Source organism: Perca flavescens, chromosome 3, assembly GCF_004354835.1.
Source record: "Perca flavescens isolate YP-PL-M2 chromosome 3, PFLA_1.0, whole genome shotgun sequence".
NCBI lineage: Eukaryota > Metazoa > Chordata > Actinopteri > Perciformes > Percidae > Perca > Perca flavescens.
In genome coordinates, this window is record NC_041333.1 from 26,616,101 (window position 1) to 26,629,365 (window position 13,265).

The following is a 13,265-nucleotide window of genomic DNA, read 5'->3' on the forward strand; positions in this document are numbered from 1 at the left end:
TAACCAATTGAACCTCAGTATTGGTATTTTTTTTTTTTTTTATTCCTTTTCTTCTTTTACTATCTTCCCCACCCAATCCCAATAATTCTTTAATTCAACTTAATTCTTTAGTGTTACTGTCTGTTCTCAATAACACTATGACCCCTATGTTTTGTTTCCCTTGTCATTGTTTGATGTTATATGTTCTGTCTTGTTCTATATCACCAATAACAATTTTTTTTTTTAAATGCAATCAACATTATGAAAAATAAAACTATCACAAAGCCACAATTATAAAAGGCCCTCTAAAAATTCAACTACAAGCCTTGCAGCATGTACTGTAAAAGCATCACTATAAACGTGTCCCACGTCATTCAGATCTTTACTTCTAGTAATTTGCTTTTGGTTCCGTGTTTGTTTTTCTAGTGTATTTTGGAAGGGCTTCATAGAGTATTGTGGTTCTCTCTACTCACTGGGCAGGCATCTCTTATCCAGGTTTAACCAGGTTAAAAAAAGAAGTTGACCACACATCAAAAAATATATATACCATAACACCTTTTTATTTCTCCTCCTATTTACTCCAATCAGCTAAAGACTCTGGCTAAGAATGGCTAAGATGTATGCAGTTATGTAATGAGAATTTGACCTGGTGTAGATAGAAGAATGTAGTCATGTTGGGGTGTTTAAAACATTAGTGTGTTTGGAGGTAGAGTGAATCTGTCCGCTGAGCCTAATGGGCAGCACGTGTGGCTCCTCACTTATCAGCTGTTACTCTCTTCTGCCTTCCTACCCTCGTGCTGTCTCTCACACTCCTTTTTCTCCGTCATGCACGCATACTCATGTTCACCCATTTTCTCTTTTCATTGCAAACTCTCTCTTTTGTGGAGGAGGAATCGGAGGCGTGTTTGCCAGCCATATGGCAGTGCCAGGGGCGTCCGGAGCAGATGTGCTCGGCATTGGGGCTCTGCTCCATCACATGCTTCATCACATGCACACACACACACACACACACACACACACACACACACACACACACACACACACACACACACACACACGCACACACATACACACACACACACACACACACACACACACGCAGACGCACGCACGCACATACACACACACACACACGCTTAGGCAGCGCCTGTTACCAAGGAAGAGGTCACTGACTGACAACAGCGTTATCTAACTCCCAAAGTGCAGCCTGCAGGAGGGACAACACCTACAGGGAGCAACCTCTGAGTCCTCAATGAGACTTTCAATATACATCATAACGTATCAATTTGGCAAGATAATATGAAGATTATTCCATGTCAGCGGCTCAAAGAGTTGCCTTTAACTAATCAGAGTGTAAGAAAACTTCTCTTTAGCGATCAGAATTTAGTGCTTTTGACTTCCTGTTTCCCTTGCTGTCTGGGAAAAAGCCGTTGCCTTAAGAGCGCAGACTCAGCGTGTTTGTGTTGATTTTTTTCCAGAGCCGTTTTTTGCTGAATAGTAGAAGAACGATGGAGGTGTGTGTGTGTGTGTGTGTGTGTGTGTGTGTGTGTGTGTGTGTGTGTGTGTGTGTGTGTGTGTGTGTGTGTGTCTTAGTGTATGTGTGTGTTACAGTACAGTAACGTTTCCTCTGAATAAAATGGGATGTAAATTTGACCAGTGTGCAGAATGAGGATATAGGCTGGTTGGTTCCCAGTGTTTGCTGAGCCAGCATTTGACCTACATCAAACATCCAGAAGCAGAATTAGTTAGAAAGCATCAAACATGCTGGTCAACACCTAGGCACAAGCACACATCAAAGGATTCAGGCAAAAAAGAAAACTCCTCACACATAAGCACTTTTTGGAGTTTGTTTCAAATGTACCGGTATGTCAGTTTATTATTAACATCAAATTAGTAGAAGTAGATCAGAGCTGGTTGAGATGGGAATCAATGAAAAGAATGGCAGCAGTGTCAGCAGTTATATTAAAATAATGTTTGACTGGTCAGCTATGACATAACATCATATACTCAGGTCATTTCTTTTCCTTTAAAGGAACACGCCGACTTATTGGGAATTTAGCTTATTCACCGTAACCCCCAGAGTTAGACAAGTCGATACATATCCTTCTCATCTCCGTGCGTGCTGTAATGCTGTCTGACGGCTCCAGCGGCATCAGGCCATCACAGAACATGCAGGTGAATGGTTCCAGCAATAGTTCCCAGTTTGTTTACTGTTATAAGACGGCTGTGTCTCATGTTACGTTGTTTTTTGTACACGCTGTGACTATACAAATCACAACATGTAAATAGGAACATGTTGGCGTTATTTTGTCACTTTTGTCACAATTCGGAGCAGTAGGCTTGTTGGAACCAGTTACCTGCAGGATCTGTGCTGGGCTAAGCTAATGCTGGAACCGTCAGACAGCGTTACAGCACGCATGGAGATGAGAAGGGTATGTATCGACTTGTCTTACTCTGGGGGTTACGTTGAATAAGCTAAATTCCCAATAAGTCAGCGTGTTCCTTTAACTAAGGGTAAAAATACAGTTATATGTAGATTGATTTTGCTATGCAATAAATTGAATAGAAGAAGGCTGACTTTTACTTTAATTGGAAATGCTCAAATATTGCAAGTAATGAAATACCAAGTGGAGTTCACTTTCCTTTATGTATGTATTTGCCACTGCAAAATGTCATCCATGCATCAGTGCACTATTCATCAAGAGCACACAAAATTGGAAATGTCTATTTTGAAAGAATCCATGTCAGGCCTAGCCTCGTGAGACCGTCCTGATCTGGCGAGCTCCAGTTTTCCACTCGCAGATCAGTCTGGCATCTTGAGATAGAGAAAATTTGGAGCCGTTCGCCAAACGACCGACCAATCAGTGTTGGTTTTGAGGCGGGTTTAGGTGTGACACAACAAGAAGCGACTGTTAGTCTAAACAACATGGCAGCTTGGTGGTGATAGACAGATGGTTTAGCCAATCAGCTAACCAGTATTTTCACCCCTTCTCAAAAGTTTTCCAACGGAAAGGTCCCAGATGGATATGCCGAGCAAAGCAATCCATCTGGCGGAGTCAGGTTATGTCAGCCCACCCTCGCATTTGTTCTTGGATCAACTAAAACAATTAATCAAAAGATGGCAGTGCTGATCTGTAAATGGAGAGAAATTATGTCTTTTTTTCCTTCTTTTTTTTTTTAAAGGGAATCAATATTTGTTGTTAATACTTCTCTAAATAACAACATGCATCACTTTGCTGGTCGTATGTCATGGCAGAGTCAGCTGAGAGCAGCTGCCCACAACCTTTTTGACAGTGGGGCTGAAAAGTTCAAGGTGTGTGTGTGTGTGTGTGTGTGTGTGTGTGTGTGTGTGTGTGTGTGTGTTGGGGGGGACAGCTGGTGAAGTGCAATCAATGGGTTCTCACTCTATTCAAATATAGCTCAAGTTTGACAAGACTGATCTTATAGAGTGTGTTTTTGTGTAAAAATAAACATATGTTTATTTACTATCTTGTACTATTTTTTGTCTGTTCAGATTTTACTTTTGCTTGTGTGATTTTCTTATTAGTTATTTAATGAGCATTGTTAGAGGTACCTCAGGCCTAAGATTGTCATGGTCAACAAGTGCTTCTGCAATTGTTGTGTCCATGACTAATAAAGAACCTTGAACCTTTTTCTGACACTTTCCCCAGTTTATGTGTATTCTCCCCCCACATTTCTCCCTACCTGTATTTGCCCAGACAATGGCCCCCTATATTGCATTACACTGCTCTGTGTTGAATGAAATTAAATGAAACACATTGTATGTATTTTATTTAAAATGCAGGTATTGTTTACTCAGGTCCACAGTCCCAGGATGCAGTCATTTCAGTCACAGTATGAAGGCTGACAACACCACCATTTGAGTGTGGAGCAGGGTGTTCAGCAAAACTTACCTGGCTAATGAAAACAAATGAAAACAAGCATTGACAGTAAAGGTATAGCTTCATTACTCATGTAGCCTTTTTTTTTTGTGACTGTGTATTTATTAAAGATAAAGATACATCATATCTTAAGCAGCAAAACAAATGACTCTTAAATTGAACAATCTAAAACTATCTCAAATCAGATGTGTTACATGCCGTACGTTCCCCCGGTCACAGCCTCAACTATACCTACCAGCCTCACTCTGCTCTCCTCCAATAATACACATCAGTGGCTGAGTTGAGCGGGGGTTCATCCTGAAGGTGAGCCACACAGGGACTCAAATGGACGATAAATCATTAAGGGCCCTTATTGCTGGAGAACTGTACTGACCAAATCACCTGCAGAAGCGCTGCGTCTCCCAGGAGGCCTGGCCAGTGTTGGCGGGCTTAAAATCCCTGTCTTCAATTGGAGAGCAACTGTAGTGAAGGCGAGGAAGAAAGAGCGATAAATACAATGAGGGAAAGATCAAACCAGGCAGAATGAGTGGGAAAAGAAGCAAAGGAAAGAACAAAGAAGAGTAAGAGTTTAGTAAGAGAGCAATCTCTGCCTACAAGCCAATTACCAACTGAGGGGCAGCAGACAAGGTTACCTTAGGCTAAATGCTGGTTCCAGGAATAGTCTTCTAGTATTATCTTCTGGCTGGCACTGTGAGGCTCTGGCTGGCTGGCTGACTGAGAAGCTTATTCTGTTTGCGTTAACCTGTGCCGTGCAGACAGTGGAGAGAGTGCCAGTAGACTGGCCGGTAACACTTTATTTGAAGGGGGGTTCATAAGACTGACATGACACTGTCATTATTATGACATGACATCTTTCATGAACATGAATGAGTCATTTTAAGTGTTCATGACTGTTGTCATTAAGTGTCATTCGTTACCGACTGGCCTTACCTGCTGACATGTAGTACAGTAAGGGAAAACAGTGATGACCTTTCACAACGCAGCAGAAAACTTCAAGATAATACTTTTGTCTACAGGTGTTTATGATTTATTTAAGGGTAAAATACCTAATACAATTTATGAAAAAGCAAAAATTATTGTATAACATCCTATTGCTGTTAGTCTGGCTCAATGGATGTTGCTGGGATAAAGTCTGACATCGGATGTTCCTCGCCCAGGACGGTTGTGATTGGTTTTTAAGAAATACAAACAAGCCAGAGCATTTTCTTTTTTTCCCCTATCCTAGAATAGATGATGTAGCCAGACCATACTGCAGCGCTGACACGGCACTGTCTGGCAATGCAAGAATACTCTTAAGTCAACCAAAGGCACTCCATCTTGGGAGTGTTGCAATTTTTACACCTGTCCTATCCTGCTAACTTTTACCTCCTACCTATAATAGACACGCTTTGCTGCTTCATTTGGACATCTTTGGCAGAACCAGACTGCTGTTACCCACTTAAAAGGGACTTGATGATGGCAGCTGCCAAATGGCAAAACACAACCCCTTGCCAATCATGTCATCTTACTGGCAGATCAGTATGTTTGCCAGGATGTTAGATTTACGTGTAGACAGCTGTGACAGGTTTGCCAAACATGCAAGTCTGACAGGGAATGGAGTTACTCCACACAGAGAGGGTATGGAGGCTGTGAGGTGGCTGGTGGCTGACAGGAAAAGAGTCTGTTTGTTTGGGGAAATCCAGGTCTGGTTCCTCAGCTCTCATTTGAAACAACATACCTTGGGAGCAATGTTTTTGATTAGAGCTGTATATTTGCGATTAGTGTATTCCGCTGAAGTTGGTACTTGGTTTTTTTTGGACATTGTGTGTCTGTAGATGTGTCCAGGGCTGCATGTGCAGAGCCATCTGTTTAATGCTTTAGCAGTAGTCTTCCAATGCCCAGGCTTATCTGCGCACGAGGGCAGTGGCCTACTTTAACCTTCTGCTCGCTCATTGCACACAGCCGAACACACTAGTTTGGTCCATTACCCGTTGCTTGTTCACAATAACTTTCTAAAACTTAATTTGCATTAGCAATCAGTCTTGATATTAATAATTTAAAAAGTCAAATGTTCCCTATTTTAAAAATAATATTTACCACTCTATGGGATTGCTAAATAATATTAACATAGTATATAGTATGTTAGGCCCCTTAATTGTCTAATTGCTGCTTAGTATTTCTTGTGTGCATTTTGTCTGCACAAAATTGGTATTTCTTTTCATCTAGCTTTACAAAAAATATTTGTACAACATCACAGGGTGGTGGACCCTGTGATGTTGTATGCTCATATCAGAGAGCCGCAAACAAAGGCCATCTCATGAGGAGTGAGTGGGGACGTTCTGCTACTCATGTGATATATGCTTGTTTGTGCACAACATGGGACCACCAGACTAATTGTGTGCAGCGTTCGTGTCATGTACATAAGGAGTAGAAAAAACATCTGGGGAGTTATCACAAGTCAAAACATCACCAATATTCTTCAAATGAGCATGAATCACATTTTCTAGAAAAACATGCTTTGCTACTATTTTGTAAATGTGAGATCTTTGCAATGCATTTCAGATTTATATAAAAAGTTATGGCTTTGTTGAACAGATGTGACATACTCTCCATTCATAATTGTGAGACTTTGAAAGCAGGGCTTTAAGCAAATAGTGTGACCAATGCTACATGCTATAGCTTGTATGTGGGCTATGAGGTCTTGTGTTTATAGTAGTAACGCATTAGGAGCACAGTAAGCCAGGCTAGTCAGACTCAGTACAGTTTAGAGAGTATTAAGCTATGTAGGCTAGTCAGTGGGCCCTGTTAGGGAGGTGGCTGTTGTGGCTAATAGGTCAACTGGAAGGGTTGGGGCAGGGGATGAGGAGGAGGATGAGCAAGAGATTTTTAAGGCTCTTTTATTGTGTGAGGGTTTGCTGGATGGACCAAAGAGGGAAACATGGAGTTGACGAGGGGAGAGGAAAGGAAATGAAGAAAAGGAGAGATTAAATCGGCAAAGTCATGTGAGCAAAACCTCTGGCAGACGGTTGACATCATGAGTTCCCTGTGACCCACCTATAATCCCTCACGCAATTTAACCTAAGAAAGTAGTCTTTCATATAGCCATTCATGTACCAACTTGTTGCATGCACAGTGCACACCATCATTTTGCATTTATAATCATTAGTTCTGATGTTGCAGTTATAATAAAAAATTCATAACCTTTGAACTAGGACATGCACGCAGTCAGAAGCTTTAGTTTATGCAGTTCTGTTGTAAGCAAAATCTGTGTGCTCTGTACACAGTAGACAGAACCAACATTTGCTTCTTTGTGAAATATGAATGACGACCTTTTATAATGTGGTCACAATGGACTATGGTTATAAACAGGCCTGTCCTAAAGGCTCTGTTTGTTTACTCAGTTTGCTCATAGTAGTTTGAGTGGTTATTGAAAAAGATTGTATTTGAGATTATATGGTATATAGCATTAAGACCTTGGCAGGTAGATGACAGCATAGCTTGCATCAGAAGCTCAAAGGAATATATTGACATTTTGGAAAATACGCTTACTCGCTTACTCTTTCTTCTTGAGAAGTAGTTGAGAAGAAACCACTCAAACCACTCACATGTCTGTACATTAATTATGAAGCCACAGCCAGCTGCCGCTTAGCAGAGCTTAGGATAAAGAACACACACATTGTATCATGTTTGTTTAATTTGTTCACAAAATTAAGTTGTGGTTTTAGCCACAGAAAGTTAAGATAATAAAACAGTAAAGCAAAATGAGAAGAGTTGTTTAAGCAGAATACAGCAATTAAATACCCTTTCAGGATGAAAACTGAGTTTGTTTGTGACTTTGTTTTCACCTCAGCAGTGCTTTGAGAATGGTGCTTGATGTGTTGCCACCGAGCAGCTGGGTACAAAACTACACCACCTGAGTTTCACGCGGATGTCATTGCTCACTTGTTGGTACGCCCTGGTGCCTCAAGGGCAGCGGCAACATCACAGGGTCCGCCATACATGAACACAGCTCATCATGAAGCCCCTGGGTCTACTGCTAGAGAACGGGACACAGAGCTTTGTTTGTGTGTGGCCACAGGTGTCGGTACACATGAATTCTTGTGTGGACGTGTGCATGCTTGTGTTCAATTTCATGCTTTTGTTTTTGTCCTTTTCTGTAGCTTCATATTTAATGCAGAATTTAAAGCACAAATAATGGCAATTACAAATGGCGTTTGAGTCCAAGGAGAAATTCTAAAAGGATGCAGATTAAACATGAATTGTGATCAGAGCTGCCAACTAACACGCCTGAAGCAGGAGCGACGTGATTTTACGCTCGATCTCTCCTTGCTGCCTCTTACTCTTCTCCTCTCACGTCTTAAGATGTCTCACGCTTGGAGAAAACGCAGCTGACAAAAGGTGGCTATCACGCATGAAGCGTGTCAACTGTGATAGTAATTTTGCTTTCTGGTTTAAAAAGGGGAATACTATGGTATGTCACGGAAAATGGTGGTGGTGGCGTGGTAATTGGGTGTAAATACGAGATCAAAGTTGGAGAATTCAGACATTCACTGAAGAAACAAAAAGGACATATGTCACTTTTAAATATGTATTAATGTGCGTTCTGTTGACTTTCTTCAGTCAGATTTTTAGCACCATCAATCATCTCACTTAAACAGGTGTATACATGTGTAGGTGTGTCTCTGTGTGTGACCCAACCCAACCACTGAAGCTTTGCCAGAGGCTCATCACATCACAACATCAGGGGCATCTGTTTGAAACTGAAATAAAAGTAAAGCCTATGAATAAAAGAGCAACATGAATAAAAACAAATTATGCATATGACTTGCTGTGTGTGTGTGTGTGTGTGTGTGTGTGTGTGTGTGTGTGTGTGTGTGTGTGTGTGTGTGTGTGTGAGAGAGAGAGAGAGAGAGAGAGAAGTGTTTTATTCATCCTGCATTTGTTCTTCATCTCATCATGGCTGCACCATAGCTTGACTGAGTGACACACACACAAACACACACACACACACACATTACCATGTTCTCTGAGGTGGATGGTTTTCTCATGCATTAATCAATAGCAGTTTTGACACTTGGCTCCCGAATGAGGAGAGAGAGCTGTTTCAACAGAGCCACGGTGTTGGTTCTCTCTTTCACTGCCTGGGGTGACTTTATCAATTAGGCCTCTCTGGAAACAGCAGCATCCTCCCTTCTTCCTCTATTCCTTCTCTATTTCACTCCTCACCTTTTCTCTCTTATTCATTCCTCCTCTCTGTCCCTCCTTTCTCATTGTGCATCCTTCTCTTGGGCTTTTCTCTTATTCCTCCTTGTGCCCACCCGTCACACCACTTTGATCCTCTCTCGTCTCCTACTCCTCAGTTTGTCCTTTGTTACTTCCTCCCTCATTCTGTTTCCATTACTTTTTCCTTTTTACTCTATACAAAACATTAAGATAAAAGAAAATACTGCGTAGCACATCATTTGTCTATAGTCTTAGTTATGCGTCAACGATTCAAAGTACTTTTTTTAATGAAAATGGTATCAAACAACAGTAGAATGGTAAAAACCTATGTGTTAGCTTTATTATGATGTACATGGTTCATCTATTCAGGTGGTGCTCATTTTTGTCTTATATGCTTAGTATTTTTTAATATTTTGTACACAATTATCTATTGTAAATTAATGAATTGACAAAAACATGCAAAATGAATATAAAGCGATAAGTTAACAACAATAACAACTTCCGTTTACCTGTGCAGATTAGCAAATGCGTGCTTTTATTGGCTTTGTTAAGGGTTTATTATCCAATCACAGACAGGCAATCTCATTTTGACAGTGTTCCAAAAAAACACCAGGAAGATTGCTCACAGATAAACTGATAACTTGACAAATGTTTAGATTTTACAAACTGAGTCTACCATGAAGAGGTAATTTAGCTAGAGCTGCTGCAGTCAACATATTTTTGTTGATTTAAATCATGCCATTCTAGTGAGGCAGTCAGGTGACTAGGGCAGTTGACTAAATTGAATCAAAATAACTTCTTCGTCTTTGATTGAGGCCTAATGAGTGCCACATTTCAGCACTCACCTATTACAGGTATATATACTGTGGGCAGTGGATAGTCAGAATCAGGGAGATCAAGCACGGTTAGTTTTTGCTATTTGGTAACAGTCAGGCTGGTCTGGGTCCTGCTGAGCTGTGCCTTGGGGCAGCTCAGGGCAGGAAAAAAGAGCAGAAGGGAACAAGATGTTTTTCGACAGAAAAATAAAGTTCTTGGATGGTAAACCCAATGAGATGGACAGGTCATTTATATCACAACTATGCACTGCCTGGAGACATGAAGACAACTGCAGAACTGTGCTTCACTCAGCCCTGGGCAAGAATGGAAAAGAAACATGCAAGAAAAGAAAAACAAGTAAATGTATAAATTAACCACTACTGGCTTGTCTTTGAGAGTATTTCCTCTAATCAGTAAAGTTTGCTTCGGACTAGAATAATGTAATTTAGACGGCACTGCAATATAGAGCTGGGCGATGTGGAAAAAATCAAATATCATGGTCTTCTTGATCAAATACATCAATGTTGATATTGCGGTGATATTGTAGGGTTGACTATAGGTGCTTTCACAAAATATTTACACAATGAGAGTTTTGATAAATAATCACGAATAATGTGGCTACAACGACTAAGTGGGGAAAAGCAAATAATAAAACGACTAGTTAGTTTGGTAAGTTCAGAATATGACGTCATTCTGTAATGCAGCCTTAAAAACCAGGAAAAGACATCACTTATGTCATATCCCAATACTAGGATATCCAAAATTGAATATGATATCTAGCCTCATATATCAATGCTGATATAATATTGATATATTGCCCAGCCCTATGGCTATATTCTTAGTACCACAATAGCAGAAAACTGAAGTGTGAATACGGTACATTCTTTTTTATCTTGGTAGCCAAATTTGACAATGATCCGTTCACCATTCATCCCTCACATATCAAACCCTTTACAGTATTCATTCTGGAAGAGCGGTTGTCTACCGGACATGCTCCCAGAGTAGCACTGAAGAGCTGGCATAAAGCTTTGTCAGAAGTGTATGCAATACTGAGGCAATGCCAGGCAACTGTGCAGTTTAGTTGGTGAGCTGTCGAGCCGTTCCCTTCTTTGTCTCTCAGATGTGTCCCTAAAGGGCTACTGTACATGTTACCGATGACATACACAGATGAGTTGTACATGGCAGTGGGTGGTATGTGTTTGTGTTGGATGGCACGTGAGTGCATATGTGCACACTGTATTGTGTATGTTTTTTTTGCTTGTTTGTGATTTTGAGTGTGTGTAAGTGTGTTTCTTCTTTGGTCATGGGAGCTTACAGGCTCTGTGCAAAGAGGTTCCCTAATCCTGTGTTTTGAAATGAGCCCTCCAGCTGTTGTGGGCTTGAGAGACGGCTGCCTTGGAGGAGGCTTAGGGACGATAAGATGCTCCTTCTATCTTCATTTCTCTAGGACTTTCTTTCTTTCTTTCTTTCTTTTTCTTTCTTTCTTTTTCGTCTTTTTTCCACACGTAATCTAGCACATTTAATATCTATGTGGCCATGAGATTAAACACACTGAGCTCATGCTGCCAATACAATTACACATCCGGTTATGGTCGTAACCTTTTGTGTGAACTTCCACCACGTTGCTGTTAATCCTCCAATAAGAACATAGGTTGATTGTGCGCATGAAATGAACATTGTGTACACAGAGGATAGAAGCAGATCAGATTACTGGTGACCTAAGACTGTTATTTATTAAATTTCTAATGATGTCTTGAAATTGTAGATGTCATAATGGAAGCTCATTAGCTGCATTGTGACGTACATGCTGAGGAGACTGTCGTGGTGCTTAACATACAACTTCTTATTATTTAAGCAATTGAGTTACAGTGGGCAGTCAAAGTACTGCAAATTATACATACATAGACATTCCAGTGGAATATAATGTCTTTAAGTGAAATCACTTGCATAATTTATGGTAAGTCTTTTCATGAATATAGCTCTTATGAACCATAACTGAGCGGAGCAGTTCAAGCGCTGCCTATCTCCCCTGTGCCAGCAGTGAGCCTGCAGGGTGTGTGGTGTCTGCCAGCAGAAGTAAAGCGTAGGGGGTCTGCTGGTTTCAGACAGACAGAGAGGGAGCAACAGGCAGTCTGTCAGCTAGAATATGATGGTGATATTCGAAACCCAAAATCGGCAGAAATTACACTCAAAGCCTGAAATTCATAGCAGATGCCTTATATTTTGTGACCTAAAATATAATTCAGATAACTTAATTTATATGTTTGGTTGTGAGATTTATATTTTGTTGTTCAAGGTGATCATTTACATTTTGCTTGACTTCTACGTACCACACAAATGACATGCTGGTGGTTTCTACTATTGGCTTATGGCAAGAACATCATCTTACATTATCACTAACAAGGACGATTCACAGGACATGATCAATTATCTGTAATCATATCAGTGCCATCTTCCTCCTCACCATGTTTAGATACGATTACTTCCCATTGGGTTTTTTGGACATGGATACATGCTTGTGGGGGAGATCTAACTTAATTTAGGCTGCAGCCTAATGTCTTTAGCTGGTCTAGAAATAGGATCCTGCATGTACATATTTGTCTCTGTGGGTCTGTTGTAGCTGACAGCTGAGTCCAGATGAGGAAAGAAACTATTCAGTTTCTAAGTTTGAGAGGATATACCTTTTTTTGCACAAGACAAAAGCTAACATGTTTTAGTATGCTGCATGAGCACAGGGAGCAGCAAAATAACCATCACTATCCCCACTTGTCATGTTCATTTAGTATGTATTGATACAGACTGTGTTCCCATGAAAGCAGCAAGAAGCAAGTTGTTTTAGGAAATGAATAACTCAAGAGACAGCTTATCGTGTTTCCCCATTTAACTATTACATATTTCATGTGATCCTTCACAGTGTGGTCTACTGTAGATGTTTGTTTAGCTGCTGAGAGCATTTAGAAAAAATGAGCTTGGTTCAGAAATCATGTTTGTTTTGCTGTAAAGATGAAAAGGCAGCGGGACGCACTGAGAGATTAAACATGATTTAAAAATATTGTACAGTCACATGTAGTTGGCAGAGATTTTGCCCATTATTACTTGTATTACAGACATCCCCTCCTCTGTCTATGTGTCTTTCTCTGACCCATTAAAGGCAAGATTTCCAATGTCACTCATATAGGTCAGTCAAATAGCTTGCATTAAGACTCGCAAGCCTATCTCACAAAGTGCAGAGATTTATAAGAACAATTGTGAAAGATGCATCTGTTGGGAGTTGTAATTGATATGTTTAAATATCAGCTTTGCTCAGTCTGTTCTCCTCTTTTACTTGTTCACGCCTTGGTTCAGTATGTGCTTGTGCAGAAGAAA

At 40.5% G+C, this 13,265-nt stretch overlaps 1 protein-coding gene across 3 annotated transcripts in view; it reads left to right on the plus strand.

Moving 5' to 3' along the window:
* igsf11 (immunoglobulin superfamily member 11) overlaps positions 1-13,265 on the plus strand; it is a 103,527-nt gene that overhangs the window by 74,826 nt on the left and 15,436 nt on the right. The gene's annotated exons all lie outside the window — the stretch shown is intronic.